Raw genomic sequence first — 26,715 nt, 5'->3', positions numbered from 1 at the left:
ATTTTTTTTGAGCCCCAATTTCGTTACTGCTTCCTTACTGACAACATAATACTCTCAGGCTTCTTTCAAATTGGTTGCTCCACTTCTCGTAACATCATTTGGTTAATGTGTGATTATAGTTTGGTTACCAGATACTTCAGACGAGGTCATCAATACAGGCGTACTCTATATTATACACTGAAGGTGCTCAGAATGTTGGACACCTACCTAACATTGTGTGGAGCACATGCGAGCATGCAGATGTGTCGCAACATGACGTGGCGTGGATTTGTCTAATTTCTGTATATTGAGCAAGCAGTAAAGGAAAAAAAGAAAAATTTGGAGTAGGTATTAAAATCCATGGAGAAGAAATAAAAACTTTGAGTTTCGCCGATGACATTGTAATTCTGTCAGAGACAGCAAAGGACTTGGAAGAGAAGTTGAACGGAATGGACAGTCTCTCGAAAGGAGGATATCAGATGATCATCAACAAAAGCAAAACGAGGATTATGGAATGTGGTCGAATTAAGTCGGGTGATGCTGAGGGAATTAGATTAGGAAATGGGACACTTAAAATAGTAAAGGAGTTTTGCTATTTGGCGAGCAAAATAACTGAGCATGGTCGATGTAGAGAGGATATAAAATGTAGACTGGCAATCGCATGGAAAGCAAATCTGAAGAAGAGAAATTTGTTAACATCGAGTATAGATTTAAGTGTCAGGAAGTCGTTTCTGAAAGTATTTGTATGGAGTGTAGCCATATATGGAAGTGAAACATGGACGATAACTAGTTTGGACAAGAAGAGAATAGAAGATTTCGAAATGTGGTGCTACAGAAGATTGCTGAAGATTAGATTGGTAGATCATATCACTAATGAGGAGGTATTGAATAGGATTGGGCCACAACTTGACTAGAAGAAGGGATCGGTTGGTAGGACACATTCTGAAGCATCAAGGGATCACAAATTTAGTATTGGAGGGTAGCATGGAGGGTAAAAATCGTAGAGGGAGACCAAGAGATGAATACACCGAGCAGATTCAGAAGGATGTAGGTTGCAGTAAGTACTGGGAGATGAAGAAGCTTGCACAGGATAGAGTAGCATGCAGAGCTGCATTAAACCAGTCTCAGGACTGAAGACCACAACGACAATAACAACATAAAAATAACGTAAATTAGTTGCAAACTACGGCGTGTACAAACTTTATTCGACATGTAAAATCATTTACGCTACGGCATGTTCGATATGCCTGCCATGATTGGCGATGGTGTGACGCAGACGAATAGCGAAAATTCTGCATGACCCGCTGAAGTGTCAGAACATCGATGCTGTCGATGACCTGCTGAATGGCTGTGGTTTTGGAGTTATTGCTGTACACCTTGCCTTTAATATAGCCCCACAAAAAGGAGTCGCATGTTTTGAGATCCGGAGAATATGGAGGTACTGGATACTGGGCAGGAAAAAGTTGAAGAGGAGACAGTTGAAATTTGGGCAACAACGTAGTTGATATTTTATGGTTTCCAACATGAAATATTCCAAAACATTTTTAACAGATTTCAATGCTTTGTTTTCCAGAATTAATTGACATACTGAGTTTTGCTAATCATGGCAGATAAATTTAGATAAGAGGACTTCCTGACATAGTGGCGTTCGAAATACTCGTTGAAATTGCTGGGTAAAGCGTGTTGTGTGGCCGATTGAAGGCTATATTGCTCACAACATTGCCGGTGATGTACCTCTCGTGTGTGGGACGCTTAATCGACTCATCGCTGAGGAAACATCTTGTTGTGTCAGATCACAGGATAGACAACAGCGTGAGAGGCCACATATAAATGATGCTCACTGCTATAAATTAGGAAATGAAATACATCATTAAGCAATGCCGACTATGGCATCTGACCTATGGCGCACAGTCTGAATGCGAAATGAATCACATATCGGCAGCTCGTCTTCAAGCGATCGCTACCAGAAACCACGGAAATGTGGCAGCACTGTACTGGTATTAAGGATACGAACTGGAGTGGCACAAAGGCGATAAGGCACGCACGCCCACCTTATTTTTCGACACGTAAGCAGAAAAAAACCATTTCGAAAGGCATTTCGTTCCATGAATTAGGAATCTATGTTTTAACAGACAAATTAGAGTTCTGTCGAAAACAAAGGATAAATCCACGCTTCGGTGTCCACCTGTCGGCTTCAACCAATGACGTCATACCTATGTCAAAGTAGGTACTCAACCAGGGAAACTCCCCATCACATTCCCCAGTGGACAGCTCATCAGAAAGTGAACACAGATGAAGCATGAAAACAGGAAGAAAATGTACTGTACTGTGAAAAAAAAGAAGCAATATAGAAACAGTGGATGGTGTTCCAGTGTAACGACAAGTGTCAGCCAATTGCATGCTGATGAACACATCTCTAGCACGACACTGAGACAGCAGCGGCAACTACACACAGAGAATGTGAGTTCCGCGCCGCCTAGCTGCGGTGGAGTGGAAGACGAGCCGTCATACAAACGCCACAGCAGTGAGTTATGAACCATATTGTTTTTGCTTGCACTGAAATTGTATATACCAAAGGACACTGATTATTTGCATGTCGCCATTTGCTTGCGACACACCTTTGTGAATACGCAAAGTTAAGGATTGTCAATTCAGCTTACTGTAATAAACTCTATTAATACAATTGGCTCCAGTTGTTGTCTAGCAATCCGAGAAAACAGCTTCCTGGGCATCCTGTATTAGATGAGTGGCCGGACACAACAAATGGTCCAAGCTTAACAAGTGCAGTACAAAGGAGCCTGGAAGAGCAATTGCCTAGTGGTTAAAGTCGGCACGGTAGCTCAGCGTGTTTGGTTAGAGGGTTAGCTGCCCTGCGTAATAAAAATAACTGAGAAAATGGATCAACAAGGGTGTCATGGGACATATGCCCCGAACAATTGCAACAAATAATAACGAACGAAATGAGATAAAAAGAAGGTGGACATGATGTTGGACAATCAAGCAGTGAACCGTGTTCAAACCCCCCCCCCCCCTCCCCCCTCCCGTCCACAAACTTTTTTTTTTTTTTTAAGCTTTTCGCGTTATTCAAATTCGTGTCTGTATCATCGTGCAACGTCCATTTGCAACAGTGAGGTGTAAGGAAGGGTCCTAGAATGACAGTTGATTCTGTGTAACTACTTTATTAGCAGCCGACAGGAAGTGGCTTTCAAATGGGAACCGCAAGCATTTGATGACAAGGAGATAAGTCAACCGAATCCCCAGTGGAAAACACGTCTGGTGTGTTAGACACAGCATTCGTGACAGTACGTGTGTCATGTGATATGAATCTCTTACCGACACACCTAGTTCGTACACTTGGTAAGTGAGTGAGATATGCCTCCTTGCCCAATTTAGGGTTTGGTATGAATGTGAACGTGACCACTCCTAAGAAAATGATGAAAACATAATAGTTTGTCACATAAGCTGCAACAAATGAATGCAACAGCTCGCTTCTCACATAGTTTCTCTGTACCCTGTCAAAAGATATGTTTTTGAAGTTGTGTTCCGTTTGGAAGAAATCGTTTGTTGTAACATAGTTCACACCCGTTTGTTTGTTGTTTTCATTTCTGTGAGATGTCTCGCCTGCTCTCACTTTTCATCATGTTTACTTGAAATGTTAACGTATTCTTACCACGTGACTCATATTCTATAGCCAATGTGTAGTACGGCAACTGCCAAGTCTATAGAAAGAGAACGAACACTTCAGTGACTGAACGGACAGTTCATAATGCTGCGAAGAAAATAAAAATAAATACTATGAGAGAGTTTCGAACCCGACTCGTCCGCTTTGTGGTCCAAGACTGTAACCATTTTATTTCAACACCCTAGCTGTTTGTATGTGCTCAGTATCACACTTATTAAACTTGAACAGGTCACTGTTATCATTTTGCCTTTTTTCACATTTCAGTACACTTTTTTCCTGTTTTCAAGCTTGATCTGTGGTCAGTTTTTGACGGGCTATGCACGGGGCCATCTTACCACTAGATCTGAGGGGTTGTGACGGGGAGTTTCCCTTGGTAGAGGCGATATCAGAAGTCAATGAGGCTTATTCATAAACAAACGAATCTGTCACAGAGAAAAAGACAATCATATGCAAGTGATAGAACCCCACAACAGTTCACCAAATTAATTACATTGGCATGAATTACATTGTGAAGCAACTGAGATAACGGAAAAGAAGGTAACAACAGAAAAATGAAACATACATGTGTGAAACCAACTGAAGTGCTGAGAACCATAACCGCCGTTCATTTTGAGATTGTGGCATGTATGCATTCTCCTGACATCTGTTAATCTTGCAGTGAACCAGCTTTGTCCATGCTGTACATCTGCACTACACTGGTATACAGGGTGTTACAAAAAGGTACGGCCAAACTTTCAGGAAACATTCCTCACACACAAAGAAAGAAAATATGTTATGTGGGCATGTGTCCGGAAACGCTTACTTTCCATGACAGAGCTCATTTTATTACTTCTCTTCAAATCACATTAATCATGGAATGGAAACACACAGCTACAGAATATACCTTCGTGACTTCAAACACTTTGTTACAGGAAATGTTCAAAATGTCCTCCGTTAGCGAGGATACATGCATCCACCCTCCATCGTATGGAATCCCTGATGCACTGATGGAGTCCTGGAGAATGGCGTATTGTATCACAGCCGTCCACAATACGAGCAGGAAGAGTCTCATTGTTTGGTACCGGGGTTGCGTAGACAAGAGCTTTCAAATGCCCCCATAAATAAAAGTCAAGAGGGTTGAAGTCCAGAGAGCGTGGAGGCCATGGAATTGGTCCGCCTCTACCAATCCATTGGTCACCGAATCTGTTGTTGAGAAACGTACGAACACTTCGGCTGAAATGTGCAGGAGCTCCATCGTGCATGAACCACGTGTTGTACTTGTAAAGACACATGTTCTAGCAGCACAGGTAGTGTATCCCGTATGAAATCATGCTAACGTGCTCCATTGAGCGTAGGTGGAAGAACATGGGGCCCAATCGAGACATCACTAACAATGCCAGCCCAAACGTTCACAGAAAATCTGTGTCGATGGCATGATTGCACAATCGCGTGCGGATTCTCATCAGCCCGCAAATGTTGATTGTGAAAATTTACAATTTGGTGACGTTGGAATGAAGCCTCATCCGTAAAGAGAACATTTGCACTGAAATGAGGATTGACACATTGTCGGATGAACCATTCACAGAAGTGTACCAGTGGAGGCCAATCAGCTGCTGATAGTGGCTGCACACGCTGTGCACGGTACGGAAACAACTGGTTCTCCCGTAGCACTCTCCATACAGTGACGTGGTCAACGTTACCTTGTACAGCAGCAACTTCTCTGACGCTGACATTATGGTTATCGTCAACTGCATGAAGAATTTCCTCATCCATTGCAGGTGTCCTCGTCGTTCTGGGTCTTCCCCAGTCGCGAGTCATAGGCTGGAATGTTCCGTGATCCCTAAGACGCTGATCAATTGCTTCGAACGTCTTCCTGTCGGGACACCTTCGTTCTGGAAATCTGTCTCGATACAAACGAACCGCGCCACGGCTATTGCCCCGTGCTAATCCATACACCAAATGGGCATATGCCAACTCCGCATTTGTAAACATTGCACTGACTACAAAACCAAGTTCGTGATGAACACTAACCTGTTGATGCTACGTACTGATGTGCTTGAGGCTGGTACTGTAGGGCAATGAGTCGCATGTCAACACAAGCACCGAAGTCAACATTACCTTCCTTCAATTGGGCCAACTGGCGGTGAATCGAGGAAGTACAGTACATACTGACGAAACTAAAATGAGCTGTAACATGGAAATTAAGTGCTTCTGGACACATGTCCACATAACATCTTTTCTTTATTTGTGTGCGAGGAATGTTTCCTGAAAGTTTGGCCGTACCTTTTTGTAACACCCTGTATACAGGGCCGGCGCAAGGCACGTGCGAAACGTGCGGCCGCACGGGGCGGCACTTTCCGAGGGGCGGCAAATCTGCCACTCCCCCACTCCCCCCTCCTCCATTTCTACTGGACAAACTCAACATTCATGCCCAAGAGGGGGTTCGAAACCAAACCTCGGAGGGAGCGGCTTCGGGAACTGTGGCATGGCGCCTCGACTACCTGCCGACCGCCCCTGTTGAACAAGGGGGGAGGAGGACTAATTTCTTCCTCGCCACTGTGGCAGCACCGTCGTGTGTTTACGCCGGAGGAACAGAGAGGGGGAAGCAGTCTGGCGTAGACGTTAGTATTCTTATGAGTGGAGTGCTGCCAGCCTGTTACGCGCCGTGCGTTTACTCACAACTAATTTGGCAGAAGACGAAATCTAATTTGGAAATTCGAATGCAATGTTCGATACTGCGGTTACATGTTAAGCCTGAAGCAATTTTGCTGAGCCCTTCAGTGGCAGTTTCCGAGTGTTTTATTCTTCCCGCATTATGGAAAATACTACTCGCACACTATCAGTTTGCAAACGTGTGAACCCATGTTTCATCTTAGTAAATTACTCGTCACTTTGATTCTGATGAAAACCTAGGAAGTATGGTCTTTTAGCAGCAATGTCCTCTCGTCCGCACAAAACAAAACGTTAATGAAGCTCATTTCTGTTTGAAAAAAGTTCTGCAGTTTTCGCAAATTTCGTATTTCTTTCTATTGTTCATAACGCCATAGAAATTGCTGTCTGATAATACATTTATCCATATCATCGGTCACATAGTTATTGTGAGCTTCTTGCTTCTTCTTCTTGGGCGCTAGTTTAGCCTCGCTGTACCTCGTCACGTGACCTAGTTCCTGGCACTGCCGTGTCACCACTTCGCCTTTCCAGGCAATAGGTGTTGTTGCGTTCTCTACAACGAAAACTACAGAATTCGTTTCGGTAGTTGGCCGAGGGAGTCAAGATTGGTCATAAGCACTTTCATTGCGTTAAGTAAGAAAAATCGCGATTGATTACTGACATTTCCTACAGATATGTTTAAATAAAAGTCCACAAACGTTTAGCAAAAAAAAAAAAAATGGAGGGGGGGGGGGGCTGGGGCGGCAATTTAGCAGCTCGCACGGGGCGGCACTTGGGCTTGCGCCGGCCCTGGGTGTATAAGAACATTTGCGAAAAGCTGTCTCGCCGGTTTCTCTGATATTCACTTCCATGATGGCCCGAGGCACAAATTTTCATTGCTGCAGTAATGCTGTCCGGCTACAATGACGCCCATTTCATCATAAAATCTGGAAGCTCCTGGAGAGAAGCGCCACCACAAAATCACGCTCCTTGGTTTCAGCATTCTAGTTTGTAAAATGGACGTTGAGACTATTAGAGTCTTTAAGAATGTTACCGAATCCACTACCAAACTGATGTTCGTCGTAACAATTTACTTTCAAGAAAATTTGCAATAATGAAGTTCTCAACAGGTTTCCATGAACTGTTTTGTAACCTAAATTGGCCAAGGAGACAGATCTAACTCACTTACAGGTGTTCAAATTAGGTGCGTTGGTAAGAGATTCCTATCATGTGACACACGTACTGTCTCTCATGCCGTGTGCGACACACCAGACTTGTTTTCTGGTTGAGGGTTCGGTGGACTTGTCTCCTTGTCGTCATACACTTGCGGTTCCCATTCGAAAGTCAGTTTCAAAAAAATGGTTCAAATGGCTCTGAGCACTATGGGACTCAACTGCTGAGGTCATTAGTCCCCTAGAACTTAGAACTAGTTAAACCTAACTAACCTAAGGACATTATAAACATCCATGCCCGAGGCAGGATTCGAACCTGCGACCGTAGCGGTCTTGCGGTTCCATACTGCAGCGCCTTTAACCGCACGGCCACTTCGGCCGGCGAAAGTCAGTTTCTTTCGGCTGCTAATACAGTAGGTTTTTTTTTAATAGCACTATGGAATTTAACATCAATGGTCATCAGTCCCCTAGAACTTAGAACTACTTAAACCTAACTAACCTAAGGACATCACACAACATCCAGTCACCACGAGGCAGAGAAAATCCCTGACCCCACCAGCAATCGAACCCGGGAAAGAGTAGTTGTGCAGGATCAAATGTCATTATAGGTCCGTTCCTCACACCTCGCTGTTGCAAACCGACATTGCACCACGATACAAACACAAATTTGGACACAGCGAACATCTAAAGCAGAAAACGTTTGTGGCCAGTCGCACGCAGCTCGCCTGCTTGATTGTCTAACACCGTGTCTACTTTTTTTTATCTCATTTTGTTCCTTGGAATCGTATGAGGCCACCATTTTCTTCAAGTCACAGTGAGGGAGACGACAATTTGCAATTTATCCATTGTTTGTAGGTGCCTTGCAAAATCTAGTGCCCCCATACGTAGATATAAGGCAAATAACTATCTTGAAACACAAACATTCAAGAAATTACTATATCAAACTTGAAACACATATACTCAAGTAAGCTACTAGATTTCATGCCTAAATTTAACAGACAGTTTTATCTGAACCTCAAGCCAAAGAATGTGCTTAATGAAAATGATGATAACAGGGATCCGAAGTCTTGGGGCAGGTCACAACTATGTGCATTAAGTGTCTGTTACTTATGTCCTGATTCCAGTTTTACATTAGTTACAAACTACACTACAGTTAAAAGACGCCATTACCTCTAACCTTAGATTAATAATAATAATAATACAAGTACTCAAAGAGTAAACACAAAATATAGCAAGATCAACAGAGTAACTCATTTTAATTATGTAGGGGATGTGCTGGGACCGACAGGAAGGGAGAAAGTCACGCAGAACACCAGGTTACTGAAGATTAAGAGAGCCTTACACAAAATGCGGGCATCTACAACTAAAAATGTCTGTCCACTTCCTTCAAAATTCGTCAATAAAATACTGTAATCAAACCTGAGGTGTTATACGCCTGCGAGACACTGACGCTACACACCAAGGGTGACCTAGAGAAGATGCTCACACAGGAAAGAAAAATTATCAGGAACATTATTGGACCAAAACTCACAGACAATGGATACAGGAGACACCACAGAGAAGTTGGCCACGTCGTCAGGCTCTCACAGACCAGACGCACCAACAGAAAACTCAGATACAAACAGAGGCTCAAAACCACTACACCTTGGATGGCACAAGTCAAAACTGATCTGGAAGAAGCACAGTTTAATTCAGCGGACATCACAGACAAAAGCGTCTGTAGACACAAAATACACAATTGGGAAGTAATGTCAGAGAAGACAGCACCTACAACCGAAAGATCAAAGTGGACCGAAGAAAGGAAGAGGGCCTTTAGCCAACGAATGAAAAAGTACTGGAAGAACAGGAGGAGCAAATAGTCATACATGCTTCGCGTGGTCAGATAAAGGTCTGTGAGGTGTGTAATAATAAGAATGATAAATATTAAACTATATTAATAGGAAATATGGGATGTTAAAAAAATCACAGCTATGAGACTGGTGGTTTCCCTACAAATTTGATTTTCACAAATATCTGTTTTTCCCTAAACTTTGTATCCGTGCTTTGGGCCCTTCTGGTTCTCAGTGCCTGAATTATTGTCATATTTTACGCCAGTAAGTGAAAGGACCAGAGACTACCTTTAAAGTTGACTGCAGCATCACGCATAGTAAACTCGTAATATTGAATAGCGGCAGTTGTTAATAACAAGTATTGAATCTTAGGGGGGTGTGGGTTTTGAAAGGGCACAAACTAAAATCTAACACAACAACAGCAAAATGAAAGAAATAGTAACTCATGGGAAACGTAGGCAGGACATAAGCGGGAAAAAGGAGTAAGCAACACAGAATTTCTAAAAGAGAAAACACTACACAAGTAGCGAAAAAATAACAAATGTTGGGATTGATAACCAGAAGAGAGCTGTATAGGTCAATTCTAATTGTCGATTCCATTACCGCTTTTTTGTAGCAGTACAGGAAGCTGTACCATATAGGTAAATCCTAAAGGGATTAGGGGCCCACGCCTAATGAAAATGGCGTAATAAACCAACGTGAAGTCGACCATTTGAGCGTTACCACACATGAAAATTCTAATAGAATGCACTGTAGGATTATGCAGTGGTTCGTTATATGATATCTGTTATGGTGTTACTTTCTAGACTGCTGTTGTTGCTGTAGGCGTGTGCTGTGATTCTTGAGAATTGCCATGTATGGTATCACTCTAATTGTTGAGTCCATGTTCCGTTTTATTTCATGACTTTTATTGGCTGATAATTATTTCGTCAAAGATTTAACTTTTTCATATCACTCGCTATTCTTCTGGTAGAACGAGAAAGATAACTAACGTTGGAATCGACAACTAGACTTGACCTACGGTATAGACAGACAAAAAGTAAATAAATAATCCTAAAAGAAATAGCAACAGACAATGAAAAATCACGAATAATAACGAAGCGTGGTATGAAGAACTAGAACTGACCTATATAACTGTCCTCTTAATTGCTGCCTAATATCACTTTCGGCAATCGTGGCACAATCGGAAAAAAACAGCCAAATATATGCGAGAAGCAAGATCATATGTACCGGTAATAGCAGACAGTCTCACACGCAGAAATTTCAGCTGACCTCTGTAAGTATCTGACCAACCCTGCCTTCGGAAATGGTGCCATATTCGGAAAAATGTAGTCCTATATATTTGCGAGAAATAAAATTATAAATACGATTGCTACTTGATTCACGAGCAGCAACTTAACCGTTGAACTTAGGTTCCCGCCTAACAACAACCTGAGAAATCGCGATATATTTTTGTAATAAAAAGCATCGTTTACGTCAGTTACGACACAACCACAGATAAAATTTAATAACAGCCACTTCCATCCTTCGCATCGTAAACTCATGGCGTCCTTCGATCGGGAATCGGACACTAGATTTGACTAAAAATAGAACTTAACGCCTGAAATTCATCTAAAATGCGTTAGAAAGTCTTATAAAACATATTATGTCATACGACAGGGCCAGGGAAAACGTGTGTTTCACGGCAGCACGACGATGTACTACACCTGTCGAATGTTATCTACACGAGTGAATACATTAATCAATTGGCATGTGCATCTTTGCAGGACCGTGTATAATTTGTAGTATTCCGATATTACTCTAATTACAAAATTTGTGAAGTTAATGGTTCTCCAACACAAGATGCTTTAAACAAACCGTGATAAACAGACTGGATGACCGATTTGCAAAATTAAATTACCTCGAATATAACAGCTGTGTTGAAGAGCTTCATACCCATTCAACATACGTGATGTGAGAATTAATGTTATGCATCCGCAAAAAGGTGCAGTCGGTTTAACGCCCGTGTTATGGCTGCCAGTGATAGGCGGAAATCACATGCTGGTTAATGACTTACCAGAGACCGCCACCGTTGCGCGTGCCCCTATTTCACGATTTCTTCAGGTTCTGCTGAATGTGGACAGGACCACTCCACGTTGCTCGCATTCGACTCGAATCAAACTGTTGCTAAGAAACGACACGGGACGTCGAAGAGACCCCTGTATTGTTGAAAATTGTGTCTCGTCGTGATTGCTGTTGTTTACTGCAAGACGGTATGTGGACAATTATCGCCGTATAATTAAAGGAACTGTACACCGATCATAATAGGAGCGTAAATAGGCTGTAGTGTTCGGGGCAATTCCGCCGAGAAAAACATCCTCACAGCCTTACTCGTCTAATACACTGAAGAGCGAAAGAATCTGGTACACATGCCTAATATCGTACAGGCCCCCGCGAGAATACAGAAGTGCCGCAACACGACGTGGCATAGACTCTACTAATGTCTGAAGTAGTGCTGCAGGGAACTGACACCATGAACCCTGCGGGGCTGTCCATAAATCCGTAAGAGTACGAGGGGGTGGAGATCTCTTCTGAACAGCACGTTGCAAGACATCACAGAAACGTTTAATAATGTTCATGTCTGGAGAGTTTGGTGGCCAGCGGAAGTGTTTGAAGTCAGAAGAGTGTTCCTGGAGCCACTCTGTAGCAATTCTGGACGTGTGGGGTGTCGCATTGTCCTGCTAGAATTGGCGAAGTCCGTCAGAATGGACAATGGACATGAATGGATGCAGGTGATCAGGCAGGATCCTTATGTGCGCGTCACCTGCCAGAGACGTATCTGGACCTATCAGAGGTCCCTTATCACTCAAACTGCACACACCGCTTACTATTATAGAGTCTTCACCCATTCTGGTGATCAAAGGAGTCATCGAAGAAGGAGGCATAGGATGGGCGGCCACGCATGGCAGACAAATGTCACAGGTATCTGTTGAGGAGAAAGTTACGGTGGTAGGCCAGTGGTAGTTCAGCAGCTTCAGCACACAGACTCGCAACTGGGCTGGGCAGGGCCTAAATCCTCGCACAAACGAAAAAATTGGCTGACATCGAAATAAGTGTCCAAGGAATAGAGAAGCAACTGGAATCACTAAACAGAGGAAAGTCTACTGGACCTGACGGGATACCAATTCGACTCTACTCAGAGTACGCGAAAGAACTTGCCCCCCTTCAAACAGCCGTGTACCGCAAGTCTCTAGAGGAACGGAAGGTTCCAAATGATTGGAAAAGAGCACAGGTAGTCCCAGTCTTCAAGAAGGGTCGTCGAACAGATGCGCAAAACTATAGACGTATATCTGTGACGTCGATCTGTTGTAGATTTTTAGAACATGTTTTTCGCTCGCGTATCATGTCGTTTCTCGAAACCCAGAATCTACTCTGTAGGAATCAACATGGATTCCGGAAACAGCGATCGTGTGAGACCCAACTCGCTTTGTTTGTTCATGAGACCCAGAAAATATTAGATACAGGCTCCCAGGTAGATTCTATTTTCCTTGACTTCTGGAAGGCGTTCGATACAGCTCCGCACAGTCGCCCCAGCCGAAGAGGCCGAGCGGTTCTAGGCGCTACAGTCTGGAACCGCGCGACCGTTACGGTCGCAGGTTCGAATCCTGCCTCGGGCATGGATGTGTGTGATGTCCTTCGGTTAGTTAGGTTTAAGTAGTTCTAAGTTCTAGGGGACTGATGACCACAGCAGTTAAGTCCCATAGTGCTCAGAGCCATTTGAACCATTTGAACGCACTGTCGCCTGATAAACAAAGTAAGAGCCTACGGAATATCAGACCAGCTGTGTGGCTGGATTGAAGAGTTTTTAGCAAACAGAACACAGCATGTTGTTCTCAATGGAGAGAAGTCTACAGACGTTAAAGTAACCTCTGGCGTGCCACAGCGGAGTGTTATGGGACCATTGCTTTTCACAATGTATATAAATGACCTAGTAGATAGTGTCGGAAGTTCCATTCGGCTTTTCGCGGATGATGCTGTAGTATACAGAGAAGTTGCAGCATTAGAAAATTGCAGCGAAATGCAGGAAGATCTGCAGCGGATAGGCACTTGGTGCAGGGAGTAGCAACTGACCCTTAATATATACAAATTTGTTGTATTGCGAATACATAGAAAGAAGGATTCTTTATTTTATGATTATATGATAGCGGTACAAACACTGGTAGCAGTTACTTCTGTAAAATATCTGGGAGTATGCGTGCGGAACGATTTGAAGTGGAATGATCATATAAAATTAATTGTTGGTAAGGCGGGTACCAGGTTGAGATTCATTGGGAGAGTCCTTAGGAAATGTAGTCCATCAACAAAGGAGGCGGCTTACAAAACACTCGTTCGACCTATACTTGAGTATTGCTCATCAGTGTGGCGTCCGTACCAGGTCGGGTTGACGGAGGAGGTAGAGAAGATCCAAAGAAGAGCGTCGCGTTTCGTCACAGGGTTATTTGGTAAGCGTGATAGCGCTACGGAGATGTTTAGCAAACTCAAGTGGCAGATTCTGCAAGAGAGGCGCTCTGCATCGCGGTGTAGCTTGCTGTCCAGGTTTCGAGAGGGTGCGCTTCTGGATTAGGTATCGAATATATTGATTCCCCCTACTTATACCTCCCTAGGAGATCACGAATGTGAAATCAGAGAGATTGGAGGGCGCACGGTGGCTTTTCGGCAGTCGTTCTTCCCGCGAACCACACGCGACTGGAACGGGAAAGGGACATAATGACAGTGGCGCGTAAAGCGCCCACCGCCACACACCGTTGGGTGGCTTGCGGAGTATAAATGTAGATGTAGATGTGTAAAAGGTGACCATGGCCAAACCCACTCGACGATTGTGGGCAGTATTGAGAGGACATAAGAAGGACGGACCTGCAGATGCATAAACAAAACACCCATAGTCTAATCTTGAGCGGATAAGGGACCAGTCCAAAGGGGGGGGGGGGGTTCAATCTGCTCCCCAGGAAATACCACAGAGGACACGAAGGACATTGAGGGACTGCATGCAGCGGGCTGCCAGGTAAGACATGTGGGAGGACCAAGAAAGTGTCCTATCGAGAATGAGCTCCATTCATTTCGTAGTTTCAACGAACGGAAGAACAACAGGCCCAAGATGTAAAGACAGTGGAAGAAACCAATTGTGCCTCTAGAAATTCATACAAACGGTTTTGTATTTGGAAAAACGAAAGCCATTGTCGATGCTCCATGAGTAAAGACGATCGAGACAGCGCTGAAGACACCGCTTAATGAGACAGGTCCGTGGAGAAATCCAATAAATGGCAAAATCTTCAACGAAAAGGAAGCCGGAGATGCCAATATACAATTAAGGGGGGTAGGACGTCAAACGGGCCGACTTGGAGCAGGAGAGGCATCACAGAACATTTTAATTTCCAGTTTACAAATAAATTCATAAGACTTTGTCAGCACCACCAGGAAGGATTCAGGATTCACACTCATTGCAGTGGAAGTTCGAAAACATAACAAAATAATTTTTTTACGTGTGAAATTTCATCATTTTTTACACTTACTAATGGTTGCGTTTGTTGCTACAGGTACACTTTTCTTCATAAGTTAGAGAGAGTCTTCGATGAATTTTCCACAGCATACATACCATACTTACAGGTGTAAGAAACTCTAGTATTTATTAAATTTATGAAGAAACGAATGAGCCGTTGTATTTTAAACATCTTGTTTAGAAAAAACGCAAATTTTATAGTTAATTTCGTCAATTTTTACCATAGTTTTTAATAGATTTGGAAAACTCTAGAGTTTCATACACCTTTAAGTATGGTTTGCATGCTGTGCAAAATTCATCGAAGAATCTCTCTTACTTATGACGAAAAGTGTACCTATAGCAACAAATGCTGCCATTAGTAAGTGAAAAAAAATGATGAAATTTCACATGTAAAAAAAAATTATGTCGTTATGTTTTCGAACATCCACTGCTAAGAGTGTGAATCCTGAATCCTTCCTGGTCGTGCTGACAAACTTTTATAAATTTATTTGTAGAAGTATAGACAGTGGAAATTGAAATGTCCGTGCTGCTGCAAACGTCGTCGAACTGTTCGGGCAGATGGTTGTTTCCTTGCAAACGTCCCCATCTATTTACTCAGGGATCGAGACGTGGCTGCACGATCCGTTGCAGCCGTGCGGATAAGATGCCTGTCATCTCGACTGCTAGTGATACGAGGCCGCTGGGATGCAGCACGGCGTTCCGTATTACCCTCCTGAACCCACCGATTTCATATTCTGCTAACAGTCATTGGATCTCTACAAACGCGAGCAGCAATGTCACGATACGATAAACCGCAGTGGCGATAGGCTACAATTCGACCTTTATCAAAGTCGGAAACGTGATGGTACGCATTTCTCCTTTTTACACGAAGCATCACAACAACGTTTCACCAGGCAACGCCGGTCAACTGCTGTTTGTGTATGAGAAATCGGTTGGAAACTTTCCTCATGTCAGCACGTTGCATGTGTCGCCACCGGCGCCAACCTTGTGTGAATGCTCTGTAAAGCTAATCATTTTCATATCACTGCATCTTCTTCCTGTCGGTTAAATTTCGTGTCTGTAACACGTCATCTTCGTGGTGTAGCAATTTTAATGGCCAGTAGTGTATTAGTGGATTAAATTGATAAATACGTCTCACTTCCGTTCTGAAATGCTGCCGTTTAAGGTTAATTAGTCCCTGTCACAAATTTTCCCTTTCTCAGCAGGACGATGATCGTGTTTAGTGATGCTGACGTTATTCATATTAAATGATCCTGACAGACTGCTCAAAATCTGCGTAGATTCTGGTACTGCCTTCTGGGTTTTCTTAGTTGAGCAGAAAACGAGTATATGATGTTCACGTATGAAGACAGGAACTTTGTGGTTTGGAATGCATGCACATATATGGTGTAGAGACGTTTCGCCCCATGGTGACTGTTGTAGCACAAAGACACAATAGTGTGGGTGATGTGTTGGCAAATGTGCCAACACCTTGTAGATAGAGGAGGCCGAAATGGAAGCTATCTAACGCAGACGGGCGTGAATTCTGGAACAGGATAAGTAGTGAATGGTAGCAAGAAAAGTACGTAGCTGCTATACTTAACTTTTATATCTTCATTGGTTTACAACGTTCTTGTAGAGACATGCTTTATACGGTAAGTATCAAACTATGTAAGGCTAATGGCGCCTTGCTAGGTCGTAGCCATGGACTTAGCTGAAGGCTATTCTAACTGTCTCTCGGCAAATGAGAGAAAGGCTTCGTCAGTGTAGTCGCTAGCAAAGTCGTCGTACAACTGGGGCGAGTGCTCGTCCGTATCTCGAGACCTGCCTTGTGGTGGCGCTCGGTCTGCGATCACACAGTGGCGACACGCGGGTCCGACATGTACTAAATGGACCGCGGCCGATTTAAGCTACCACCTAGCAAGTGTGGTGTCTGGCGGTGACACCACAGTGGGTATTTCACATTGACCTACATGACACAAATGGTCGAATATCAAACGAAGTTCACTCACCGAAGGCGGCGAAGTTCACGCACCGAGGCGTCGCACACCCGTCTCCTCAAAAGTGGTTGGGGCCCACTGAGCATCTGGGACAGTTGCCGCAACCCTGTTTCAAACAACTATTCCTTGAAAAGTAAACTAGATTTTACAATTGCAGGAAGTTAGATAACCGCGAATGTTCTTCGACTATACTTTCAAGATTACGTATTCGTACCTGAAAGACCGCTCCTTCTTATGCCGTCTCATTCTTTTCCGCGATTTCGATTTTCTTGCCGGTTTTTCACGTGCCCTGCCACGTTTGCTGTAAATACGGGAGCACCTAAGCTTTCTGATAACCTGCAGTTTAGAATTATTAAGATGAAGTTGTTCCAGGTTCACCAGGTCACACGAGAGATCACGATTGTGATCAACAAATATTGCAGAGGGACGGTTTGCATTGTGTTGTAACTGTGAGCTAGAGGCGCGATATGCACTTATTACCGAGATATCAACTCTGCTGTATATGTATTGAAAGTTTCCATTGGGCTTTCAGCAGAGATCGGGAGTATCTGAATGCCTGTTGGGGATGGTTGTATGGTTCAGTGAAAAACTGCTGAGAAAAAGCGGTCACTAAATCAAAATGACTAAACAGAGCAGGCAGAATTTGTAGGCCAATAATTTTCACGATATAATCTACAACCACACAATTGCAACCACACATTAACATATAGAGTCTCAGAAAGGATCGCCAAACGTAAGGCAACTACTATTTATTATATTATGGCGTGAAACTACGTAACTGATGGAAACCTGCGTTATATTTGTGAGTTCAAACTTGCAACAGAGGAATCCGAATTTTTTTTTTTTAATTGAAGTCGAAACTAATCTTACATCCTGAAAAGGGGTCGGGGGTGAGGGAGCAAAATTAATATAGAGAAATACAAACACACACACACACACACACATGCGAGCGTGTGTACGTGTTCGCACGTGCGAGCTTGCGCGCTCGTATACGCTGTCAAAAATAAACACATGAAACTCTTACGCAACCTGCTAACGAATAATTTGCATTTATTGCACATAGTGCCAGGACTGACTAAACGCATTCTAGAGAAAACGCTTCATGGAACTATTCCACCAGTTCAGCGGTACTAAACGTACAAAGCAGTTAGCACCATTAACAGAATGTTTGCAAGTTACGACCATTAGCTTGTCAGACACTAAATTAGCTACGAAAAACTGACGAGAACATTAAAAACATCCGCAGCTAGTTTGTCATCCATTCCAAGCCACTGAAAACCGAAAGAAACAGCATTTCAGTACCGTAGGTATTTTACCTATGGGTGATTGTGAAGGATATGAATGTCGCATAAGCTGCAGAAACTGCGAGCATCCTCAAAGAACGCAAACATCACACATTTTCCCAACTAGCTATGAGCACATCGCTAGTGACCACGAAAGTTGAGTATCTCTTACCTTTTCGCCGAAAAACTTCCTGCTGGACGCTGGAAACCCAGAATAACAGCTTCTCTTGTAGAACTCTTGTATAGAATACTGGAAGCTTCAAATTCGCCTCGTATGTAACTGTCGAAGACGGAGCAAACAACCCAAGTGTCGCGAAGGCACAGCTGCTCGTATACATACGCCGTTCAAACAACAATTATTCGTCGCGGGAAAACACTCAGAGAGTAAATAATACGTGGCGGGAAAAACAATCTCGTAGCGGACGCGACTGAAAGTTGCGCAACAGTCGTACAGAATTCTGACATAAACTAAAAACTAAATTTATTAACTGAAGTAATGTATTGTTTTGTAAATAGCAACGTCGATTGTCCTAGCTCTCTGTCACCTGTATCTTTACAGAAATAATCCCCGCAAATTTTTCCAGCCAGTGATGTGACACTATTTATAAATATCAAAGATTCGACATTCGAACTTGCGGCACTCAGCGCTGCAGTCTGAAGCTTTTCGCAGACAGTTTGTCATACAGACAGCTGGAAAAAGAATCGTGAATATTACATTTTCTTTCTCGTTACAGATCTGCGTATTAAAGAAATAAACTTCTGTTTGTTTATTCGCATAAAAATCAATATTTACACGTGATTCGTGTGGATCTGGAACATTCGCGATTTATTCCTATTGGGTATATGGTTTTTAAAAGTGTTCTCACGACATGGGGTTTTCATCTGGAACTAGGAAATGTGTAAAAAAACAAATAGAACACTTAGCAGTCCACACCATTCATAATCGGCATTTGTTTGCCCAGTGGGACCTCAATAAGTTTAAATGATAACGTAGTGAGCGTCTTACTGAGGGCTCACGTTAGTTTCTTGCCTACAATGTTCAGAGTATGTGCTGTGTTGTAGTTAGCCAACATCAACGAGAACGAGAAATACCCCACCTCTACGGAATACAGTGTTTATACAAAGTCCGATCAAAAAGGTTACGTTTGAAGGCGTTACTGCAGAACATATGCAACGTAGCGCAACTCCGATGCAGGTATGTAAGATCCAACATGTAGGCGAGGGACTGGTGTGATCATGGGCGTACCCAGCGATGGGAAGGGGGGGGGGGGGGCAGCTGCTCCCCCCTAGAAGATATTCGAACTCGTTCGCGCAGATCCGGGAGTAATTGTTTCGTCTTCCGCACGTTACTGTCGAGAGGGAAGTTTATATAAATAATAAATTTAGCGATAAGCAATCCGCTCTGCTATTCGCAGGCATGTTACGTCGCCAAGGAACAGCGTATTCACTAATAGGCAGTAAGGGATTATGACTATGTGAAGTTTCTAACGGACAACATCGTTTCTCCTACCATATTTAAATGTAAAATGCTTTTCTCCTTCTAAGCTATTAATTTTTTAGTTACAGCTGACGCTAACTGTAGATTAATAGCAGTTGACGTGCAGGTTATGACAAGCAATAGATGGCGAGACATTTAGTGCAAGTGATGGTGTACAAGCCATTTTAATAAGGAAATATTATCGAGCATCATACGTCCATTGCTCAAGCCACAAACTCAACCTTGTGGGGAACGATGCAGACGCAGTGCCGGGAATTAGGAATACTGTTGCCACTGTGAAAGACACTATAAACGTTTTTAGAGAATCGAGTACAAGTCGGAAATACGCTCCCAATTTAACAAGAATGTGTGAGACGAGATGGTCTGAAAAATATAAATCCATCAGACTATTTTCTCAAAATTTCCCAGAGGTTGTGAGAGCTCTAGAAAAATTGTCTACTGAGGGGAATTATGCAACGAGGAAATCTGCGTATCAGTTGCATTCAGCCGCTACCAAACCAGTGCTCATCTTATCTTTACAAACAATAGCCAAATACTCAGCAGTTTAGGAACTAGTAGGTAATGTCCTGCAGTCTAAGTCTGTAGATACGATCGCGGTGAGGGAACACATCAGAGGAATCCTTGACGTGCTCAGTAATGATCGAAAGGAAGCAGACAGGGTAACTAGCGAATTACTTGCAAAAGCACGAGTTGTAGCAGAGGACCTGGAAATAGAAATTACTGTTCCACATTTTCCTTGCAAGCAAAAATTCAGAAACAATGCAGCATCCCAAAATGACAACGAATACTGGCGACGTTCGCTGGTAATACCATACATCGAATCATTCATGTCATCATTAAATATACGATTTTCACCAGAAAATACACCAGCTTTTGCTCTAAATAAGCTACATCTCTTGAATATGAGCAATTCTAGTGTAACAAACTTCCTTAAAAGTGCAGAATTGTTGAAAACATTTTATGGATTGGTTGATATTGCCGGACAACTGGAACTATGGTACAATTTGTGGAGGAAAAAGAATATAACTGAAGCAAAATTAAAGGATATGGAAGTCGTTGACCTGTTTAACGAGACCAAAATTTTTTTCCCTATCATGAAAAAAGCACTAAAAATTTTGAGCACTATTTCATGCACAATAGCGACTGTGGAACGATCCTTCAGCACAATTCGAAGAGTGAAGACGTGGCTCAGAAGCACTGTGGGAGGAGAGAGAAAGGCTCACAGGATTGTGTCTGATGAGCGTACACCACAGTTATGTAAAAGAAGACTGCGACATGTTGGAGAAGAAAGTAACTGAGAAATTTGCGGCAAATCCTAGAAGATTATTACTGAACTAAAAAATTGTATTTTTAAACAAGTGTATTCTTATATTTAAAATGTTTATTAAAAGCAGTTTTTCACTGGTTTACTGTTTTATTTAATAAGAAGTGCTGTATGTTGTCTCGAGTCCTTGTTTCCTGAGACTAGTATGACCTGCCCCCCCTCCCCAGAGTTCAGTTCTTGGGTACGCCCTTGGGTGTGATATTTGTGTCTTTCCGATGTGCGTGTAGTAAATGCTGTAACGTGAACTAGGACGACATAATCGCCAAATGCGTCCAAATAGGAACAATGTGCTGTTTTCTTTTCTTCGTTACCGAAGAACAATCAACGGTAGACATTGATCGGTGAATGACAAATATCAATGGCGTAGCACGTCTATGGAAAACTAATGTTGTGGAATGGTGCGACAAGTTCCGTACTGGTCGCGATTCGACACAAGATACCGGTCGATCTGTGAGTCCAGACTCATTTTAAGGAACAGGGCGTCCCCTTCATTGGGGAACGGTAACTGCGCATCGCAGGAGGTGTATAGGATTTATCTTCTATGGCTGTTCTACAGTGGCAGGCAGAGAGAGCAGTGCACATGCCATTTTCAGAAACGAAATATTATCGATCCTCACAATTTCTTTGCTCAAGCCACAGACTCAACCTTGTGGGAAAAGATGCAAACGCAGTGCCAGAAATTACGAACTTTGTTGTCATTGTAAACGACGCTACAAACTCTTTTTAGAAAATCGACTACACGCTGAAAATATGCTTCCAATTTATCACGAATGTGTGAGACGAGATGGTCTGAAAAATATAAAACCATCAGACTATTTTCTCAACATTTCCCGGATGCTGCGAGAGCTCTAGAGAAATTGTCTACAGACAGAAATTAAGCAACGAGAATATCTGGGTATCAGTAGCACTCAGGCGTAACTAAACCAGTCATCTTACCACTACATACAACAGCCAAGTACTCAGCAGTTTCGAAACTAGTAGTTCAGTCAATATTGCAGCTCCTGTGTTATTCTGAATTACGATGCAATGTTCCTTCAGACTTGCACTGCAGCAACTACAGACGTTATGAAATACGTAAAATGTATTCACATTTGTGAATATGGGTAACTATCAGCTGTATAATGGAATGATGACCATGAAAATTTGTGACGGACCGGTCCCCTTACCTTTTTTTTTTTAATTTTCCGTTGTGTTTGGTCGTTGCGGACGTCACATGACATCTGGTCAAGTTCGTTTGGTGATCCTTCCACACACTTTTTTGTTACAGAGGCCAGGCAGCTCTCTGACCAAATACGCTGAGCTACTATGCCGGCTGTAGCATTTGCCTATCTGTGCGCAACTCACAGCCAGACCCAAACTTCCATAAGTCACCAACCATGTGTCTACGACCTGTACTCGTACATCCATTACGTATAGTTGCGTACAGGGAAGACATTTTACTTGAAAGGTGCTTGTCCAGAATCAGCGGACAACGACAGTGCAGCGCCTGTGTTATTCAGAATAGGCGGAGAGATATCGTCAGATGTAGACGTAACTTCGAGTGTACCCTAGGGAAATGTGTTCGGACCCCTGCTGCTCATGTTGTGTATTAATGACCTTGCATACAATATTAATAGTAACACGGGGCTTTTTGCAGATGATGCAGTTTTGTATAACAAAGTATTATCTGAAAGAAGCTGCATGAATATTCAGTCAGATCTTGATAAGATTTGAATGTGGAGCAGAGATTGGCAACCTGCTTTAAATGTTCATAAATGTAAAATTGTGCACCTCACAAAAGAAAGCAAAAAGTAGTATCCTATGACTGTAATATCAGTGAGTCACTGTTGGAATCGGCCAACTCATACAAATACCTGGGTGTAACACTTTGTAGGGACACGAACTGGAATGATCACATAGACTCAGTCGTGGGTAGGGCAGATGGTAGACTTCGGTTTATTGGCAGAATACTAGGGAAGCGCAATTAGTCTATGAAGGAGATTGTTTACATATCACTCGTGCGACCGGTCTGCAAATAATGCCCATGCGTGTGGGACTCGTTCCAAACACGGCTAAGCGGGGATATGGAACGTATATGGAAGAAGGGCAACACGAAAGATCACAGGTTTGTTTAACCATGGGAGAGAGTCACAGAGATACTGAAGGAACTGAACTGGAAGACTCTAGAAGACAGACGTAAACTATCCCGAGAATGTCTATTTTAATCTTCAAAAACCGGCTTTAAATGATGACTCTAAGAATAAACTACAGTCCCCTACGCTTCGCTGACAAAGGAATCGGGAACATAAGATTAGAGTAATTACTGCAGACACAGACGCATTTAAACAATCATTCTTCCCGCACTCCATACGTAAATGGAACAGGAAGAAACGCTAATAGCTGGTACAATTGGACATACCCTCTGCCATGCACTTCACCGTGGTTTACAGAGTATAAATGTAGATGTATGGGGTGACAATTATTGAACTGTATGCAAAAAACGTAAATTAGTTGCAAACTACGGCGTGTACAAACTTTATTCGACATGTAAAATCATTTACGCTACGGCATGTTCGATATGCCTGCCATGATTGGCGATGGTGTGGCGCAGACGAATAGCGAAAATTCTGCGTGACTCGCTGAAGTGTCAGAACATCGATGCTGTCGATGACCTGCTGAGTGGCTGTGGTTTTGGAGTTATTGCTGTACACCTTGTCTTTAATATAGCCCCACAAAAAGGAGTCGCATGTTTTGAGATCCGAAGACCGTGAAGGTGCGGGATACTGGCCAGGAAAAAGAAGAAGAAGAGACAGTTGAAATTTGGACACGATCGTAGTTGATATTTTACGGTTTTACAACCTGAAACATTCCAAAACAGTTTTAACAGATTTCAGCGCTTTGTTTTCCAGAATTAATCGACGTACTGAGTTTTGCTAATCATGGCAGATAAATTTAGATAAGAGGATTTCCTGACATAGTGGCGTTCGAAATACTCGTTGAAATTGCTGGGTAAAGCGTGTTGTGTGGCCGATTGCAGGCTATATTGCTCACAACATTGCCGGTGATGTATCTCTCGTGTGTGGGACGCTTAATCGACTCATCGCTGAGGAAACATCTTGTTGTGTTAGATTAACAGCGTGAGAGGTCACGTAAAGTGATGCTCACTGTTATAAATTACGTATAACCGAAATGAAATACATCATTAAGCAATGCCGACTATGGCATCTGACCTTTGGCGCACAGTATGATCTGAATGCAAAATGAATCACATGTCAGCAGCTCGTCTTCAAGCGATCGCTACCAGAAACCAAGGAAATGTGGCAGCACTGTACTGGTATTAAGGATACTAACTGGAGTGGCACAAAGGCGATAAGGCACGCCATCCTTATTTTACGATACGTAAGCAGAAAAAACAATTTCGAAAGGCATTTCGGTCCCTGAATTACGCAGCTATGATTTAAAAAGCCAATTAGCGTTCTGTCGTAAACAGATGATAAACTCTCGCTTCCGAGTCCACGTATCAGCTACCAGCAATGACATCATATCTAAGTCAAAGTCGCTACTCACAAGGGAAATTCCCCGTCACATCCCCCCCCCCCCCCCCAGATTTAGTGGTAAGAGAGCACACAGGACAGCCAGTCAAAAACTGGACACACACGGAGTTTGAAAACGGGAAGAAAATGTACTGAACTGTGAAAACAAAAGAAGCGAAATAGAAACAGTGGATGGTGTTCCAGTGTAGCGACAAGTGTCAGCCAATTGCATGCTGATGAACACATCTCTAGCACGACACTGAGACAGCAGCGGCAACTACACACAGGGAATGTGAGTTCCGCGCCGCCTAGCTGCGGTGGAGTGGAAGACGAGCCGTCATACAAACGCCACAGCAGTGAGTTATGAACTGTATTGTTTTTGCTTGCACTGAAATTGTATATACCAAAGGACACTGATTATTTGCATGTCCCCATTTGCTTGCGACACACCTTTGTGAATACGCAAAGTTAAGGATTGTCAATTCAGCTTACTGTAATAAACTCCATTGATACGATTGGCTCCAATTGTTGTCTAGCAATCCGAGAAAACAGCTTCCTGGGCATCCTGTATTAGATGAGTGGCCAGACACAACAAATGGTCCAAGCTTAATAAGTGCAGTAGAAAGGAGCCTGGAAGAGCAATTGCCTAGTGGTTAAAGTCGGCACGGTAGCTCAGCGTGTTTGGTTAGAGGGTTAGCTGCCCTGCGTAATAAAAATAACTGAGTAAATGGATCAACAAGGGTGTCATGGGACATATGCCCCGAACAATTGCAACAAATAATAACGAACAAAATGAGATAAAAAGAAGGTGGACATGATGTTAGAGAATCAAGTGGCCAACCGTGTTCAAACCGCCATCACCGGCCACAAACTTTTTTTTTTTTAAGCTATTCGCCACGTTCACAATTGTGTCTGTATCATGGTGCAACGTCCATTTGCAACAGTGAGGTGTAAGGAAGGGTCCTAGAATGACAGTTGATTCTGTGTAACTACTTTATTAGTAGCCGATAGGAAGTGGCTGTCAAATGGGAACCGGAAACATTTGATGAAAAGGAGATAAGTCAACCGAATCCCAACCGGAAAACATGTCTAGTGTGTCAGACACAGCATTACTGACAGCACGTGTGTCATTTGAATCTCTTACTAACGCACCTAATTCGTACGCTTGGTAAGTTAGTGAGATATCCCTACTTGCCCAGTTTAGGTGTTGGTATGAATGTGAAGGTGACCACTCCTAAGGAAATGATGAAAACATAATAGTTTGTCACATAAGCTGCAACAAATGAATGCAACAGATCGCTGCTCACACAGATTCTCTGTACCCTGCCAAAATATATGTTTTTGAAGTTGTGTTCCATTTTGGAACAATTGCTTAGTTGTAACATAGTACACACCTGTTTATTTGTTGTTTTCATTTCTGTGAGATGTCTCGCCTGCTCTCACTACTCATCACGTTTACTTGCTGTGGTAACCTACTCTTACCACGTGACTCATATTCTATAACCAATGTATAGTACGACAACTGCCAAGTCTATAGAAAGAGAACGAACATTTCAATGAGTGCACGGACAGTTCATAATGTTGCGAAGAAAATAAAAATAAATACCACGAGAGAGTTTCGAACCCGACTCGTCCGCTTTATGCAACCATTTTACTGCAACACCCCAGCTGTTCGAGTGTGCTCAGTATCGCACTTGTTAAACTTGAACAAATGGTTCAAATGGCTCTGAGCACTATGGGACTTAACATCTCAGGTCATGAACACCTAGAACTTAGAACTACTTAAACCGAACCAACCTAAGGACATTACACACATCCATGCCCGAGGCAGGATTCGAACCTTCGACTGTAGCGGTTGCGCGGTTCCAGACTGATGCGCCTAGAACCGCTCGGCCACCAGCGGCCGGCTAAACTTGATCAGTTCACTGTTTTTATTTTGCCTTTTTTCACAGTTCAGCACAACTTTTTCCTGTTTTCATGCTTGATCTGTGTTCAGTTTTTGACAGGCTGCCCAGGGGTCCATCTTACCACTAACGTGACGGGGTGTGATGGGCAATATCAGAAGTCAACGAGGCTTATTTGTAAACAAACGAATCTATCACAGAGAAAAAGATAGCCGTATACATGTGATAGAATCCCACCACAGTTCACGGAAATAATTACATTGGCACAAATTATATTGTGAAGAAACTGAGATGACGGAAAAGATGGTAACAACAGAAAAATGAAACATACATGTGTGAAACAAATTGAGCCGCTGAGAACCATAACTGTCGTTCATTTTGAGATTGTG

Source organism: Schistocerca serialis, chromosome 12, assembly GCF_023864345.2.
Source record: "Schistocerca serialis cubense isolate TAMUIC-IGC-003099 chromosome 12, iqSchSeri2.2, whole genome shotgun sequence".
In the NCBI taxonomy this organism is placed as follows: Eukaryota; Metazoa; Arthropoda; class Insecta; order Orthoptera; family Acrididae; genus Schistocerca; species Schistocerca serialis.
The sequence above is the reverse complement of the archived record's forward strand: the minus strand, read 5'-3'. Positions refer to the sequence as shown.